This window comes from Phyllobates terribilis, unplaced genomic scaffold (assembly GCF_046119375.1).
Source record: "Phyllobates terribilis strain yellow unplaced genomic scaffold, ASM4611937v1 Scaffold_5__5_contigs__length_657084704, whole genome shotgun sequence".
NCBI lineage: Eukaryota > Metazoa > Chordata > Amphibia > Anura > Dendrobatidae > Phyllobates > Phyllobates terribilis.
In genome coordinates, this window is record NW_027362765.1 from 411838726 (window position 1) to 411857123 (window position 18398).

Consider the following 18398-nt stretch of genomic DNA (forward strand, 5'->3'; position numbering starts at 1 on the left):
GACATCACACAATGATATCAACCTGCACACACACACACACTCACTCAATCACACACTCAATCACACACTCACTCACTCACACACTCACCATCCCCCGGCTCGGCTCCAGTCGTCCAGCTCCTCTCCGGTGCAGCAGTGCAGCGCACACTGCGTGATGTCATGTTAGCAGACACGGCCGCGCACAGGGCCGTGTCTCCTAGCTGTGACGCGGCTGGGCCAGCACACAGGGAAGTTAACAGGTGCAATGCTGGCCCGGCCGAAGAAGAAGCAGCGGCCCTGCACAGCTGCTGGGGGAGCGGTCCGGGGCCCCCCACCTCTGCCTGCCGGTATGTGCCGCATTGGAGCCCACATATTATAATGAGGGCAATCTGGCCATGGGACCCCCGGAGCCCCGGGCGGTAGCCCAGATTGCCCTCATTATAATCTGCCTATGCTCTCAGCTCTTCACTGGGTGATGCTCTCAGCTCTTCACTGTTAGCTACTCCCCTCTCGTATATGTTCTGGGCTCTAGTAAGCAGTCATTGACAGAGATAGCTTCATTGCTGCATGGTTAGGAGTTTGGTGGTTTGTTGTTTGAGAAGGCGTTTCGTGGATTTAGCTAAGACTTTTATTTGGTTTTGGTTGTGTGTTAATCCCCTTCTACTTTGTTTTTTCCCCCATCCTCCACTCCCCGCTGTTAACTTCTGTTTGTGTGCGTATACTGTATTTGTATGATCTGTATTTTCCGTTATCCCTGTTCGGATTACCTTGTTAGTCTGGTTGATGTACTATTATACACTACTACTCCCCTCTTCCCTACGTGGGGGAGGAAAGAGACTGAGGGGGTTGATTCCGGTGCTCAGCAAGGTACGTGGCCCCGGCGTCTTCACCTTCAGAAGTAATCCGGGGAACAGGGCCAGCTAGGGTGCCCCTAGTGTTTGGGACAGGAAAGGAGCCCCTCGTCACAGGATACCCGACAACAGTATTGTGACAGTAACACGGACTTCTGGGAAAACTTTACCATTTGGGTTCGCCCAATTCCTATTAACTGACATTTCTTAATTACATTTCGAACTGAGGAAAGTGCAACTTGAAAACTCTTTACTATCTTCTTATACCCGTCTCCTGCTTTGTTGGCCTCCACCATTTTCAGAGTACTAGGCAGCTGCTTAGGCACAGGGTTAGAGGATGCTGGGTTTTTATAAAGTTGTGAAATTTGCATCACTTGGCTTTTCCTAATGATGATAGTGATCAAACCATAACCCTAACAGGCTAATTAAGGTCTGAAACCTTGGTCAAAAAAGCACACAAATCTCCAAGGGTGCCTAAAATTTTGCAATGGCCCATTTTCCTTTTTGTAATTTTTAAAGTGTAAAAAATTATAATTTTTTTTGCCTAAAATACATAGGAAATGTGTCATCTTTAACTTTTGTCCTTTTAGAGATCATTTCATCTTCAACTTGCTTAACTGTTCACAATAACAGTAATTTTGACCCGGGGTGCCCAAACTTTTACATGCCACTGTAAATGATGCCACTAGAGTGCCCCTCCACATTATAATGCCCTCAGTCAATTACCACACGGACTGTGCTCCCCACACAGAATGGTGCCCTCCACATTGTATGAGCCCCCACACAGTTTAATGCCCCCAAACACAGTAGGATGCCCCCTCCCTACAGTATGATGCACCACAGTGTCCCTTACCCCACACCACCTCCACACACACACACACACATAGTATGGTGCCACTTCACTCCACCAGAAAAGTGAAATTTAAAATACTCACTGAGCCCCATTTACACGATGGCTCCGTTCTCCACTCTCATTGTGTATGTTCCTGGCACAGCAGGTGTGATGTACTGATGTCATGGCACCGCCTGAACCGAGCTTCAGATGGCACAGTGGTGGAGTAGGGAGCTGATGGCTCCTTGTATTATACTGGTTATAACCCCAAGAAGCCACACCTGCGGGGAAAATAAGTTAGGAAAATCAAAAGTGCTTGTAAAGGACGGAGTTCTGGCCAGAAAAAAGGAATCAGTTTAGGGTAGGACCATACTAAGTGAATAAATGACGGTGCATCAGACTGTCATCTATATTTTAGAGGAAATACATTTCAGCCCTGTACGAAGATTAGATCTTGAGGAAAATGTAATTTGGATGTTACTGTAATTTTTCATTCGTACCACTAGATGGCAGTCTAATACTAACTAAGGTGCACAAGCAGCCTGATACTGACTGCATCTCATCTGGTCCCATCTATAACTTATGACTTTAAAAATGGCAGTTTCCCCTATGAAATGAACTACCTGAATAAACTTTTTTAAATAGTCGTCTGAAACCAGGACGCAAGTCATTTTTAATTTGTATAAATGGCTTCAGTAACACAAAAACACTTTTTGGCAATTTTTTTTAGCTCAAAACGCGCTTGTAAAACAGTCAATTTTTTGTGTGTGTTTTTCTCCCGGCTTTTTTATTTTTATTTTAAATATTCATTTTAATGCTGCCAGAAAAAAAAACAACACAATATTCATTAGCAATTGACTTATGGGAGAAAAATACTGCAGACTGAAAACCCCAAATCTACAGCACGCTGTGACTGACAAAAATGAAGACGATGCGAGTAAAGAAAAATACGCAGAGCATGTATTACATGTAATATTAACCTATTGACTCCAATCAAAGTTGTTTTAACGAGCCACTTTTAACGTGACACCTTGAAAATCAAGGGTCAGTCACAGTGTTACTTTGTACAGCAGTATTTTGTAGGGGTTTTGTGGTCACATATCCCTCATCATCCTCATAATATCCTGCAGAAAACCCCTCAGAATGGACCACTTTTCTAAAACTAGCAGAGGTCGGACTTCCACAAACATAATATGTATCTTGAGACCGGGCTCAGTTGGCTGCGAGAAAAATTGTCACTTTCTCATCCAGAAAAAAAATGGACAATTTTTCATCCGTATAGTTATCCATATGCTATCCAGATGTCCATTTATTTATTTTTTTTACATCCATACAGCATCTGTTTTTACATCAACAATTAAAAAATTGTTCAAGACCAAATACAGTTTCTTATGTTAACAACTGAAGTGGATCCACTAAGAACGGATACACGTTTATTTATTCACTGAGTTTAATGGGCGAATCTGATCTGAAAAAAGTTCAGAGTAGTGCAAATGCAATTTTTTTTACTGATTGCCCACGTGTAAAAACTTTTATCTTAACTAACCCATTCACTTGCATTGGTGATGGGTGGTCTGTGCAGCATTTTTTTTTTCTAATGGCCTTCAATTCGATCACGAGCCATGGCGACTTGAAGGATGAACGATCAGTAGGAAGATCGATCTTGTGCAAGTCTTGATATGTCCACAGGGTCTTCTCCACCGATATCTTGATAGTATCAAGCCATCAGGTTCCTGGTCTTCCTCTTCGCCTTCTTCCTTCTATTCTTCTGACCATGTCTTTCTCCAGTGCTTGCTCTCTTCTTATGATGTATCCAAAGTAGGTAAGTCATAGCTTGGTGATCCTTGCTTCGAGTGACATGTCTGGCTTGATTTGTTCCAAAATTGATTTGTTTGTTCTTCTTGCCATCCATGGTATTGATAACACCCTCCTCTATCACCACATTTCGAAGGCATCGATTCTTCTTCTGTCTTGTTTCTTTGTCATCCAGGTTTATCGTCCAGGTTTCGCATCCGTTGAAAATACACTCGTCTGAACAGATCAGACCCAGCCATTCTGATTTATGAGGATTTGTCTAAAAACAATTGAAAAATGGAGGTCATTGGTTTTAAATCAGTTTTCTATTTTCAATTGCTAAGCAACAATGTAAAAAAAGTTCAAACTCTTTACTTTTTTTTTTTTTCTTTTTAAAATTGAATAAAAATAAATGGATGCAAAATGGATGAGGGCTAGAAGAAAAAAAAAAAGATTTATTTTCGACAGATGTAAAAACAGAAATGGAAGTGTGAATGCAGCCTAAAGCCAAATTCACACATCGGTAAAACATGCTCCATGTACGGACTGTGATGTATGCACTGGCAGCTTGGTTTTCTGACCTGCGGCTGTTGAGTTTGGGTTGGGAGACCGGCGGCCAGTCTGAACATTTCGGTCCACACAAGGACTGTGTTTCACAGACATCTGAATACAGCCTAATAAATATGGTTCCTAAACTTGGCACCTGCCTCTATTACAGAGGTTGTCCACTAGTTTTACATTTTTTACACCTATCCTCCTATGACTAAAGGCCTCCTAGTACGTCAGAAACACGTAAGGTGTTGAGGTTTTTAACTTTTATGGACTTTTAACTTCATTCAATAAACTTACAGTTTTTATCCAGTTAGTTGTGCCGGAAACTACCCTCGCTTTTCCCTCCGTCAGCTGCAATCACCAGCAGGTACGGCACCCACTGGTTTCTAATTACAGCAACGGATCCATCTATACTGCCAGCGTGATCAGCTCCAACCTTCCCCCTTTCCCCTACCTCCTTATGCTTAGGATAGATCATCAATGTCTGATCGGCCCGGGTCCGACACTCGGCACACTCGCCGAACAGCTGTTACTGGTGCCGGCAACAGCGGCTGCTGGCCGGAAGTACTCACTTGCCGAGCTGCTCCATCTTCTGATAGTGGCCGAGTCTTGGTACTGCATATCCGCCTCCTATTGAAATGAATAAGAGGTGGATGTGCAGTACCCTGTGGCGGCCACTATCAGAAGACAGAGCAGCTCGGCAAGTGAGTACTTCCGGCCAGCGGCCGCTGCTGCCTGCACCAATAACAGCTGAACAGTGGATGTCCCGGGTGTCGGACCCCGGCCGATCAGACATTGATGATCTATCCCAGGAATAGACCATCAATGTAAAACTAGTGGACAACCTCTTTAGTTACTAATAGGGTGTTTACAATAACAGTGTGGATTAGAAAACCCATTTTCAAAGTAGATATTCATATGTGATTCCACCATCCCGTACAAAGGTGGGCTGGTACAGAGATAGGTTATCAACTGTGGTTTTTTGGGGTTTTTTTGAGAAGGGGGTATTTTTTTTGGATATGCAATGTACAGGAAGAAAGCAGACGTCATAGAGGAGGTGATGTGCCTGCGGCAGATGGTGGCAAGCGATGGCAGAAGCTGTGAACATTCTGCTGCAGATGATGAACTTGTTCATGCACACACTTTCCTGACAGATGGCCGGGAATCTGAAGTGTGTGGAGGAGATGGCAAGTCTGGCCGGCTGCGGCCTTCCAAAGTACAACGGTGACTCTGTCACAAAGAAAGCAGATGGCATCCGTCACTGTCCTTTAATAATGTCCCTCTGCTGCAAGGACAAGTACTCTGCTTTCACTCAACAAAGAGCAGGAATAATAGAAAAGGATGTTACGCTGGAAAATGGATCCACAGCACAGAAGAATGCACTTTGTGTCTGGTCCTCCCTTCTTACTGTATGTGTTACGGACACATTAGGTTGGGTAGAAACTCTGCTGATAATAATGAAGAGAGCAAGGGCGTCTACTGGGGAACGTATGTGAATAGCAGCCTTCTTATGGAAAAACAGGATTTCACTGTAGACAAAATCATAATTAACATTAAAAGGAATCTGTCATCTGTTTTTTTTCTACCCCCCCCCCCCCCCTGAGAGCAGCATGATGAAGAGGCAGAGACCCTGATTCCAGTGATGAGTCACTAACTGGGCTGGTCACCGTTTTCTCTGCTGCAGAGCTGGCAGTTCTCTGAATGCTGTGCTCTGAATAACCCTGCCCACCCCGCTGATTGGCTGCTTTCTGCCTATGCACAGTGTACACAGAAAGCTGCCACATCAGTGGTGGGGACGTGGCTAGACTACATGGCAGCAGGTTTACTAGTCCTTTAGCGAAAAAAAATAATCACTGTTTTATCAGCAGGAGATTATCAAAACTGCAGCAATCAACCCAGTAAGTGACCCATCGCTGGAATCAGGGTCTTTGTCTCTACATTATGCTGCTCACAGATTAGGTGGAAAAACTTGTTGATGATGACCCTTTAAAAGGTATAGACACTTCTTTTTTGTTTACCTAAATGCATGTTTGAGCAAACGGATCCGCAGAACCATAGTCCTGAGGCAACATTGGTAGTCCGAGACTGCGGGACCAGAGCCATGATAACCACCTCCTTTCCTGCCAGCTTCCCCGGCCCCTCGTGTGTCCCGCCCCATGATGTTGCACTGGTCATACTTATTAGGCATCAATAATTACGGCAGGTAGGAGAAGAGTTCAAGGGCTCCGATCTGGCAGTGATGGCTTACATATGTGGCTACTAGCCCAGGGACCTGCAAAGCTTTTTGCTCTACTCTATTTTCTTGGCAAAAATTAATTCTTGCAATTGGGTTTCATTACACTTCTTGCACCATTTATTTTCTTCAGTCTGTTTGTTAGGGATCGGGCAGACAACTGAAGATTGTCTCATCCAAGAGAACCGGACCGATTATGCAAATGACACTGATTAAATTCTGATCAGAGTGTGATCATAGCGTGATCCAATTCACTCGGATGAGGAGAAGATGGAGAACACAATTTCTCCATCTTCTCCATTGTGTGAGTGTGTGGAAATCGGACTGCACTCAGATGTCATTCGAGTGCAGCCCGATTTCAACAGACTCATTGAGTTGTATGGCCGAGTGCGACTGAATATCGGATGAAACTCGGACACGTGACAATTTTTTCCTCGGACAGACTGTCCAAGGGAAAAAAAAAATTCATACATGTGCACAGCCTCATAGAATAACATTGGTCTGGGTGAGATCTAATGGTTTGCTGGATTGCACTTGGATAGATAAGACGGTCGTCTGCACGTGCCCTTACACTGTCTATTGCTGGCTGCAGAATGTTGTGACTGAGAATCCATCAGTGAGCTCATTCTTTAGGTCTATAACTCTTCCTTTTCTGTAAAAAAAAACAACAAACACATTTTGGAACAAAAACGGATACAATGCAAAAACAAAACAGATTAACTTGTAAAAGAAGAAAAATCTACATTGCACATATTTATATGATCAGTATTTTCATCAGGCGTAAATGAGCCTTGAAGAAGTAAGATCTTGTTTCTTTCCATAAAGGGTCTCAGTAGTGATACAAGTTACCGATGTCTGCTGAATCTGACTGTTTGTTTTGGTGAACATGACTGCGCTGCGGTACAAGGCACAGCGGCCCGTACGGACAAGCCGATGGGTAAACAATGGGCGCCCTTCTTTTGTGGATTTAAATTGTTCAAACATTAATGGAAAACATCTTTAAGGCTCTGTTCAGACCAATTCCATAGGTTTTGTTTTAAAGGAACATGTCAGGACAATTTTACCATTGAAACATAATATGACTGTATAGATCCTTGTGCAACAATGGAAATGACACTTGTCCTGTAGTAATCTATGGAGCCATCGCTGAGAAACTGAGCTTTGATGCCACTAACTAAGCCGCCAATGCACTTCCAGGTGAATTTGCATGTGGCTTCTCAAGCTTGATTTCTCAGTGCTGACACATCAGATGACTACAGGACAGGGACCATTTTTATTATTGCACTGGGACCTATTCAGCCAGATCACTAGTTTTAGTAATAAAATCGACCTGATAAGTTCCCTTTAACAGAGCCGTGACAGCAACGTTAGAAGTGTTTTTAAAAGGGGTTGGTTAAATTGTAAGCCGTCATCCCTCTCTGATGCAGCACCCGTCACTACAGACTGTCCTATTACCAAAGTGATTATTCAAGAGGCACACAAATCGCTGATCTTGTGTCCCCAATTCATGTGGGACGGCATTGCTCAAGATTTATTTATACCCTATTTTCTGCAAACTTTCCTATGTTTTCCTATCTCCTAGTCCTTGCGGTACCATATTTCTTGCCACGTGGTTACCACCAAACCAGTGGTGTAGTGTGAATTGCCAGCACATGCATGGGGCAAGGCAAGTCTTTTGTGTCAGCCTTAACCCATGGACTGCTAGCACATCTTATCCCCCCCAAAAAGCATTGTATTAAAAAAATATATTACTGATGTAATTATACATATTTGGAACTTTTAGCTGAAAGCGGATATCAAATTTTAAAATTAAAAATAGTATAGTGTTAGGCTTTTTTACTTTTTATGATCTTTATGTGTTGTTTGTTCTTCTGTAACTCTCTTATTACCTTTGCTCTAACCCTAACCTTAACCCTAAGCCTAGCTCTAACCACAATTAGGGTTAGAAAAAGTGTAAAATGTATGATAATGATGGGTTCATTTTATTTTAAAAAATTGTGACAGTTCTGCCAGCAGGTTTCGGTCTTGCCTCTCACAGGCACTACACTGGAGATCCACCTGGATCACTTGACAGTCGGAATAAAAAGGAAGGGAGCCGTAAAATTTGCATGCCCCAAAAACATATGGCGTCTGATGCAAATGACCCTGTGGCCCATCCTATGTTATGTCACTGTACCAAACACTTCAGCTTACCCTCTGGTTCGGTCACTTGGATAATCCTATGAAAAAAATTAATTAATTAAAAAAAAAAAAAACAAATTATCAGCAAAAATAAATAAATAAATCAAAACAAAAAAAAGTGTCTAATAAAAAATCTGATTTATGTAGAACGTACATTTCTGACGATACAATGCTTTTGAAAGGGATTAGCAAAGGGTTAATTTATGGTCGTTCACATAAAAGGTAAAGAAGCGTGGAAATAAATTGCTATCCATTAAGCGCAGATGAGAGGCGCTCTAGGAAAATGGCATTCTGTTCCTGAATGAAAGGCTCTATTCATGCAGTCATGTGGGCAAGACTCAATATGTTTAGAAAGTGCATTAAGATTTCCTTATTTATCCGCCACTGAAACAACTTGTGTTTGTGACTCTTTAGGTTTCTGGTTATTGAGCGCGTCAGCAGAGAAAGGGGCAACCGGCACAGAACGGGGCGCACGGCACAGAACGGGTTACACCTGTTCATATTTAGATTCGTTTTCCTCCAGACCCTGCTGCTTTCATGATGAGCCTATAAAAGGGTAAATGCCTGAAGGCACAAGCAATCAATAACTGATTTACTTGCTCACTTAACTTCTGCACAGCCTTGATGATAAACACATGGCACTTGGATGTGGACGAGGTGCTAGGTTGCATGGGATGAGGTTTACAAGGGTCAAACATTGTTGCTGGGTGTTTTTTTTTTCTTTCTTTATGTAAAGGATGGTGCGGATATTGATCAGACTTTGGAACCAACCACAATGATACAGTAAAAAATTAGGCGAAACAAAGTGTAATAAGTCATTTTAGTCCGCAAATAAAGGCAAATTACTCTGACTGATCGTCAAGATCATGACTTATAGGAAAGCATTGGAGCATTGGAGCCACCTTTCAGCCTGTCATTGTGGCATAGAGAATAAATTGAGATAGATCACATGATGTATGGTGTACAGGAGCTTTTTTTTTTACCAATGATTAATCAATATAAATTCTTAAAGAGAAGTTTAATGTTTTTTTCTTTAATGTAATTATTGTCCAGGCATTGTAAAGTATTTTTGCAATATACGCGATTTCTTTATTTTTCTTCCTTCTCTCCCAAACACCAGGCTGCAGTGAGGTTTCAATGCCTAGTTTGTGTTCCTTTAGAACAGGGGTGGGGAACCTTTTGGATGAGCTTTTCTCTGCCCCCTCCCCCCGGGCAGATTCCAGGGACCGAAGTGCTTGGTCCGGTGGCCACATTTTTTCGAGTCCTTTAATTCCATCTTGCATCACCAAACTTTACACCTGGTACAATGGAGTCAGGCGGATAACGTTCTCCTGGCATTCACCAAAACCCAGACTCGTCTATCAGACGCCAGATCAAGAAGTGTCACTGCACTGAACATATTTCCAATACTCCAGAGTCCAGTGGTGGCGGCTTTACCCCACTCCATCCGACGCTCAGCATTGTGCTTGGTGATGTAAGGCTGCATGCAGGTGCTCAACCACGAAACTCCTGGCAGAAACAAAGTTTTTGTGTTGATGTTAATTCCAGAGAAAGTATGGACTTTGCAATTATGGAGTCAGCAGAGCGGTGGTGACTTTTCTGCCCTCTGCTCCTCAGCACTCGGCCCCCCCCAAGTGCTGAGGAGTGCTGAAAATGGTCCATGACAAGGCTCCAACCTGCAAAGCTGATCTGGCAACAGCAATCAGAGAAAGTTGGAGACAGATTGATGAAGAGTACTGTTTGTGACTTGCCCAGGGGGATATGGGGGACTCGGTACCCGGGCCTTTACCTTCTTGGGAGGTCACGGCAGTCGGCTCCCAGGCCCGTACTCTGGGGTCACTCTTTAAAAGGGGCTTGTTACTTGAAGGGGTGAATAACAGTTTTGTCTCGTGACGCCACCTGTGGTTCCTGGTAATGGGTACCAGCGCTGCTGCAGTCCTCCGGGGGTGATGGGATGGCAGCTGGGATGCTTCGGCTCCCCACAGGCAGAGCGGGCCCTCGGGGCAGGGTTGATGGAAGGGATGCAGGTGAGAGGTGGCCAGGTCGGGTCAGGGGAGAATAACAGACACGCACACAAGGGGTTCAATTCAGTACCTTTACTGGTGTAGACGGAAGGTACGGTCCAGGGTACTTGATAGGAAGGGTACACTTCTGGACTCTCCCCAGTGAGCGGGTATAAGGCCTCCTGATCTGTTTCTTCCTCTCACTCCGAAGCTTCTGACCAGCCTGAAACTAGGCCTAGCTTCTGTACTCTTTCACTCTCCTAACCTGTATGCTTGGTGGTAAGAACTTTCCTCTGGATACCACTATCCCTGGACGCTGGGGCCTTCGTGGTTCCTAGTTCTTTAGATGATTGTAGCTTCAGGTTGACCAGGGGTCTAGAATCCTCCTGGTATACCGGTTATTCCTACTGGGCGTAGAGGACCCGGTAGGCGCGGACCCGGTGTCCGGCTTGTGTTCTGGGGTGAGCCTAAGATGCTCCTCTGCCCCCATAACTCCTCTCACTCTTCTCCTTGCCTCCGGCCACGCTCTAGGCCCTGAGGCTTCAGCACGTGCTTTAGGCCCTGGCTGGCCCTCAGCACAGCAGCTCACATGCTGCTTCTTCACTGATCTCTAGTGCCAGCACACTCGGCCTACCTAACTCCACCCTCCAGTATATATATCCCTAACAGGGCTCCCTCTGGTGGTATGAGGTGGAAGGGTGGAGGTGTCTGTTATGTAATGAGGGCCTCTTGTGGAGAAGTCCGTCCATGCACCCTTTTGGGTCCTGTGGTACCTGTGGTAGCAGGGTGCCACATTTGTCACTCATTAAGTCCATGCCTCAGAGACTGCAAGCTGTTATTAAAGCCAGAGGTGGTGCAACAAAATACTAGTGATGTATTGGAGTGTTCTTTTGTGTGTTTGTTTTTCATGATTCCATAATTTTTTCCTCAGAATTGAGTGATTCATATTTTTTTTCCCTCTGCTTGGTCTGAAAAAAAATTACCCTTACTGAGTACCACATTTTTAATCTTGATTTCTTTTAGTGTTTCTTAAAGTCCTAAAGTTTCCATTTGAAATGACTTTAGTTTTGTGCCATGTCTGTGATCTGCTTTTTTTCAACAACATTGAACAACTGAATGAACATCCTCCGAGCCCGGTGATTCCATAATTTTTGCCAGGAGTTGTATAAATGTAATGTAGGTTTATTTGTAGATTTCTGTGAGAGTTTCTTTTCTTAAGATGCTGCTACGAAAGGACTCAGGACTAATGTGTTACATGGTCCCCCATTCTATGCAATGGTGACTGTGTATCGCCATGTAGCCCGTGCGGCCATCTGCAGTTCCCCCTCTTAGTTGTACGGAATAATGACTATAATGACTGTATCCTATTATGTATTCTTTACATAAAAGGATTTTCCTGCTTCAGCCATACATGGAGACAGGTCCATTTGGATCATTTCTGAGACACGTGTTGCTACTATATGAAACACCATGTATATTGCATTCTGCAGAACTGAGCATTGCAATATCCCGTTAGTAAGAGGGTCTCCCTTCTGTACAAGTCGCCTCCTGGACCCTCCGTGTTTCTTGTCCTGATTAGATATGCTGAATTCACACGTATCTTCCCCGCTCTGTCGGCTGAGATAGGTGTCAGATTGTACATGGAATAGTGTCAACGCCTTTACATCGCTCTGCTGAATTCTGCTCAGACGGGGATGAACGTTTTCCTGACCCAAGGGACTTCTTCTAACTCCATCATTGTATTTTTTATGGCAAATTTCCTTGTGAATAGCAGGTACATCCGACACATACTGATGACTTAGAGTTAGCAGTGGTGTAGCATAGGGGGAAGTGAGGTCATTGAGGCACTTGCCTTGGGCGCAAAATTCCTAAGGGGGGGCAAAGTTTTCAATATTTTTTCATTTTGAAATTTTGCACTCCTAAGAAGAGGTGTCGCTAACACCAAAGATCTGGGACACTTGCAGGCAAGCGCCACTTTGAACTGTATCGCCATCAACATGAGGTCAATACAGATGATTCCTCTGGTAAAGCAGGGAGCCATAAGCTGTAGATCCTATAGGACCATATAGGGGGCGAGAGGGGGGGATTATGAAAGGTATTTTCTAGGCTATGCAGACGGCATTGGGGACTTCTGTACACATTGCTAGACAACTGTAAAAGAGGCATTAAAGGTGGTGGCCATAGAGTATACTGGGAAAACCTGCTGACCGGTTCCCTTTACATCCACCTGCTGAGGCTGAAAGCACGTCCTGACCTAGTGATTGGTTACAGAGTAGCAGTATAATTAAGTCTCATACACTTTTAACGAGAACCGGTTACATGATGTTGTAGTGCAGGAGGAGCGGAGCACATTGATATATAGTTTTGTGGGAAAAGATTTAGTAGAACTTGTTTTATTCATTGAAATCCCTGCTCATTTCTGGGCTCCGGAGTCAGTGGGTCGTCCTACTTCGTGTTTTACAGACTTTCATAGAGCAGGGGTCGGCAGCTCAGCTGCTGTAGAACTACAACTACCAGCATTCTATGCGGATGCCACGGTATTTTTGGCATTGTAGTTTCAGAACAGCTGCAGTGCCAAAGTTTGGCATAGAGAGATACCTGTCAATCATTAATTAGGACTGCCTACTGGACTCCAAAACCAAAAAATGAGCAGGAGTTTTAATGCATAAATACAAGTTATACAGAATCTTTTCAAATCTGCAGATATGAGTCCATTCAGCTTATCCTGATGCTCGTAGATTGCATAGCATTTCCATTGATGCATCTGAAATTCGGTGCTTGCAGTCCTAGTCGTCGTATTTTTGTTAAAACCCAAAAAGCCGCTGAGTGTTGGCTTGAATTCTGAATAAATAAACATCCAACATGCTTTGTTAATTTTCTTTTTCAGGGGGTCAGTGCTCTCCCCCCAACCTGCTTGCCAGATGCAAAGTTAAGCAACTGTTTAAATAGTCTTTATTAAAAACGTTCTACCGTTTTGCTGCTGCAGAGTGTCTGTATGGCCTTTTTCTAGCTAAAGGACCTGCGAATAAAAAAATAAGATACAAATCCCTCAAAACTTCTGCTCGTCAACTCTCTGCTCCACTCTCTCAGTTTAAGAGTGCAGTCAGGCGGCTGTATAAATCAGACCGAGATCGAAACACAATGCACGGACTGGCCAGACCCGAGTATGACAGCTTCATATATTTCTATGCAGCTGTCACACTTGAATTGGGAGAGCCGCTGGCCAGTCCGTGCAATGCCTTCCAATCTCGGTCTGATCAATATGGCCGTCTGACTGTGCACTTAGAGATAGCAGAAGAGTGGGTGTTGTACACAAATCTCCACATTATAGAAAGGGGAGAAAGTATGTAAAGTCTCAGAGAGGGTAGAGAAAGCAAGCTATAGACAAGGAGGAAAGCAAATAAGTGAAAAAGATAGCAGCTGTGCTGAGACGTGAAAGCAATTGAAGAAAGCACAATCCTCACATCCAGAGGTTTTATTTCCCACAAGAGAAAAATCTGAAACTTGGATCAGGCTGCAAACTGCATGTAAAAGGAGTCTGTAAATTAAAGAAGGGACTGACGATAGTAAAATTTTACTAACGGTAACCACTAACATATGTAAAAATCATTTTTTCCATGTCAAATGTGTCAATAGCCTTTAAACATAAGAAATACATAAACTTGAGGCCTTAATGACCACAGTAATATAGAATATGTAAAGAATGACATTGATAGGTGAGTTGGTGTTTTTTCAACTGAAAAGCCACCAACTCGTCCTTTCTGTTCCGATTGTTCTGAATAGTGAGGAAGCGCGAGGCCGCACCACTGCCCAGCGTTTATACTGTAGATGAGGGTCCAAGGGAACAAAAAAATGGGAGAAGTGGGAGTCTAGCTTCCAGATGCAATTGTAAATAAAATCACAATTTTGTTAATGCATTAAAAAGATATACACATTGCAAACATAAAATAAGTGAAACCTATGCGTTTTGAACGCCATGATTTTTAATGGATTAACAATAAAAATCACCAATTTATCTGCACTCGGTCGTCTTATATGGCAGTGTACACTTAGTTAAAGGAGTCATCTCCTTTCAGAATATCCCAGAGTCTCTGCTGCTGCTCCTGGTTGTCAATGTCATGTGTGTCATGTCAATAACACTGCAGCCAATCACTGAGCCCAGCAGCTGTGCCCGAATTGATGGAACACCCCACTTGAGCCACTGATTGACTGCAGGGCTGCCATCATGCTTGTGGTGCTGCAGCCAATCGGCTCTGGGTGGGGTGTTCTGTCTACACAGGTAGAGCCGCTGAGCTCAGTGATTGGCTGCAGTGCTATTGATGTGACAGCCAATAACAGACACTGGGAGTAGCAGCAGAGACTCAGCACTGGACCCGGGGAGGGTGAGTAAAGCATTTTTTTTTTGTTTTTATTTAACAAACTGCATCTGTGGACTGTAATTTTCTGAAAAGGGAAAGCCCCTTTACGATATCAGAATCCTGATCTATTGTATCTTACGCTCCGATGCGGCGTCAAAGTGCACAAAATTGATTTCTTGTTAATTTCTGTCCCACAAAACCTTCTTCCCCCGGTGTAACAAACAAACAAGAAAAATGGAGCTTCAGTTCGCTGCTGCTCGATATAGCCCGCTTTATTTTGACATAAACTGCAGAGCGAATCTTTAGGCAAATATAATTTGATTTATCCCCGCACATTCCTTAGGATGATGGGCCATGAACTGATTCATATTGATTGCAATTCTGTTAACACCTGCTTAATGTTCTCCATTCTGCTTCCATGGCAACCAAGAAAGATGTCCTGTCAAAATATATTAGAAGGGAACAAATGGACCTTTCTGCGTAAGTGCGATGCAGGCAGAGCTGTACCAGGCTCATGTAAGATGCCGCTTACCCCGAGAGCGAGCACACACAGCAATGGCTGTAATCCGGTGCCCTTACACCTCACCGTACCTCTGGGCCTCATACATGGACATATGCTGTACACAAGCTGCATGTCAAACTGACGGAGACTTCTCGGAGACCTAAAAAAAAGTGCAGATCCTGTTTTGCCAAATTTGTATTTATAAGGGAACTACACCTGCAACTTAACGGCATTAGAAGGTCATTGACAGAGCAACATATAATCCCATTCTTATATAGTGGGCTGCCACATCGGGGTTAATATCGGACCTACTACATCGCATGTTAGCGCGGGTGTATGGAGCTGGCTCAGGAGTTCATCCTATTCCACAATCTATGGATGCTGGATGTGTTAAACAGCCGACATCCACATTCAACAGCAGCGACCAGTGCTAAGCTCCGATTGATGCCTGTTAAGCAATTAAAGAGGATCTTTCTCCAGATCAAAACTGGCCAGATGTTAAATTAATTTTATTACCACTGCTCCCCTGAGTACTCCGCTCTTTGTTTTTTTTAAATCGGTCATACGGTTCTCGAGATATGGCCTTTTTTATTTAATACAATTTTTTATGGTCTTTACAGGAGGGTGTGGCTCACAGGATAATTATGCAGAGCAGCCTAAAGACACACCCCTGAGGATCCTGTGAGCCACACCCCTTATTTAAAGATCATAAATATTAGCACTGAAGGAAAAGGCCCAAATCTCTGGGACCATATGGTGGATTTTAAAGAAACAAAGAAAATATTACTCAGTGAAGCATCAAGGATAAAATGAGAGCAGAATCTGGTTACTTTTGACTTGATGACAGGTGATCATGGTGTCACTCTGTTTCAGGGTCCCATCGGCCCACGCCCATGACATGATCAAGTAAGGGATGCAAACGGGTTTCCACAACATCTGTTGGCCTGCTGAAGGCCACTAGCGCCAATATTTTGGTACTCCTGTGAAGCCAAGCCACAGGCTGAGCTTCACAGAAGACCATAATTTTTACTATACACTTCAATATAGAGAGCAAAATCGCAGGTTCAAGTCCCCTATGGGGACTAGAAAAATAAAGTAAAAATTTTTTAAATATAATAATTGAATAATTTAGCTCATTTGGTATCATCGTGTTAAGTCTAATCAAAACAGAATATTAATTAACAAGTACAATAAAAAGAAAAAAAATTAGATGAGCCATTAAACAGTATTTGTGCAAACATTTATATTAGTTAAGAATATGATACACATTGTGATGGTGTTGGGGGAATACCCTCCACAATATTTACTATATGTAAAGAAGGACCTTGTGATGTTCTTTATGCATTATGATTATATATGTATGATTTATATACAGTACAGACCAAAAGTTTGGACACACCTTCTCATTTAAAGATTTTTCTGTCTTTTCATGACTACGAAAATTATACATTCACACTGAAGGCATCAAAACTATGAATTAACACGTGAAATTATATACTTAACAAAAAAGTGTGAAACAACTGAAAATATGTCTTATATTCTAGGTTCTTCAAAGTAGCCACCTTTTGTTTTGATGACTGCTTTGCACACTCTTGGCATTCTCTTGATGAGCTTCAAGAGGTAGTCACCCGAAATGGTTTTCACTTCACAGGTGTGCCCTGTCAGGTTTAATAAGTGGGATTTCTTGCCTTATAAATTGGGTTGGGACCATCAGTTGTGTTGTGCAGAGTGGATACACAGCTGATAGTCCTACTGAATAGACTGTTAGAATTTGTATTATGGCAGGAAAAAAGCAGCTAAGTAAAGAAAAACGAGTGGCCATCATTACTTTAAGAAATGAAGGTCAGTCAGTGCGAAAAATTGGGAAAACTTTGAAAGTGTCCCCAAGTGCAGTTGCAAAAAACATTAAATGCTACAAAGAAACTGGCTCACATGAGGACCGCCCCAGGAAAGGAAGACCAAGAATCACCTCTGCTTCTGAGGATAAGTTTATCCGAGCCACCAGCCTCAGAAATCGCAGGTTAACAGCAGCTCAGATTAGAGACCAGGTCAATGCCACACAGAGTTCTAGCAGCAGACACATCTCTTCAACAACTGTTAAGAGGAGACTTTGGGCAGCAGGCCTTCATGGTAAAATAGCTGCTAGGAAACCACTGCTAAGGACAGGCAACAAGCAGAAGAGGCTTGTTTGGGCTAAAGAACACAAGGAATGGACATTAGACCAGTGGAAATCTGTGCTTTGGTCTGATGAGTCCAAATTTGAGATCTTTGGTTCCAACCACCATGTCTTTGTGCGACGCAGAAAAGGTGAACGGATGGACTCTACATGCCTGGTTCCCACCGTGAAGCATGGAGGAGGAGGTGTGATGGTGTGGGGGTGCTTTGCTGGTGACACTGTTGGGGATTTATTCAAAATTATGAACCAGCATGGCTACCACAGCATCTTGCAGCGGCATGCTATTCCATCCGGTTTGCGTTTAGTTGGACCATCATTTATTTTTCAACAGGACAATGACCCCAAACACACCTCCAGGCTGTGTAAGGGCTATTTGACCAAGAAGGAGAGTGATGGGGTGCTACGCCAGATGACCTGGCCTCCACAGTCACCAGACCTGAACCCAATCGAGATGGTTTGGGGTGAGCTGGACCGCAGAGTGAAGGCAAAAGGGCCAACAAGTGCTAAACATCTCTGGGAACTCCTTCAAGATTGCTGGAAGACCATTTCCGGTGACTACCTCTTGAAACTCATCAAGAGAATGCCAAGAGTGTGCAAAGCAGTCATCAAAGCAAAAGGTGGCTACTTTGAAGAACCTAGAATATAAGACATATTTTCAGTTGTTTCACACTTTTTTGTTAAGTATATAATTCCACATGTGTTAATTCATAGTTTTGATGCCTTCAGTGTGAATGTACAATTTTAAAAGTCATGAAAATACAGAAAAATCTTTAAATGAGGTGTGTCCAAACTTTTGGTCTGTACTGCATATATATATATATATATATATATATATATATATATATATAATATATATATATATATAAATGAATGATGCATGAGATATCTATATATATAAAAAAAACACACACACTATTATCTTGTATTTTCTGCACTG

At 43.1% G+C, this 18398-nt stretch overlaps 1 protein-coding gene across 2 annotated transcripts in view; it reads left to right on the plus strand.

Annotated features, from left to right (window-relative positions):
* The first annotated feature begins 7057 nt into the window (after positions 1–7057).
* Positions 7058–18398, plus strand: part of CTBP2 (C-terminal binding protein 2) — a 116066-nt gene continuing 104725 nt past the window's right edge. Inside the window, exons 1-2 of one of the 2 annotated variants that reach the window (XM_073685128.1) lie at positions 7058–7178; positions 8837–8978. The gene's annotated coding sequence lies outside the window, so the exon portion shown is untranslated. The remainder of the gene's footprint in view (positions 7179–8836; positions 8979–18398) is intronic. The other variant, XM_073685129.1, reaches the window with a different exon arrangement.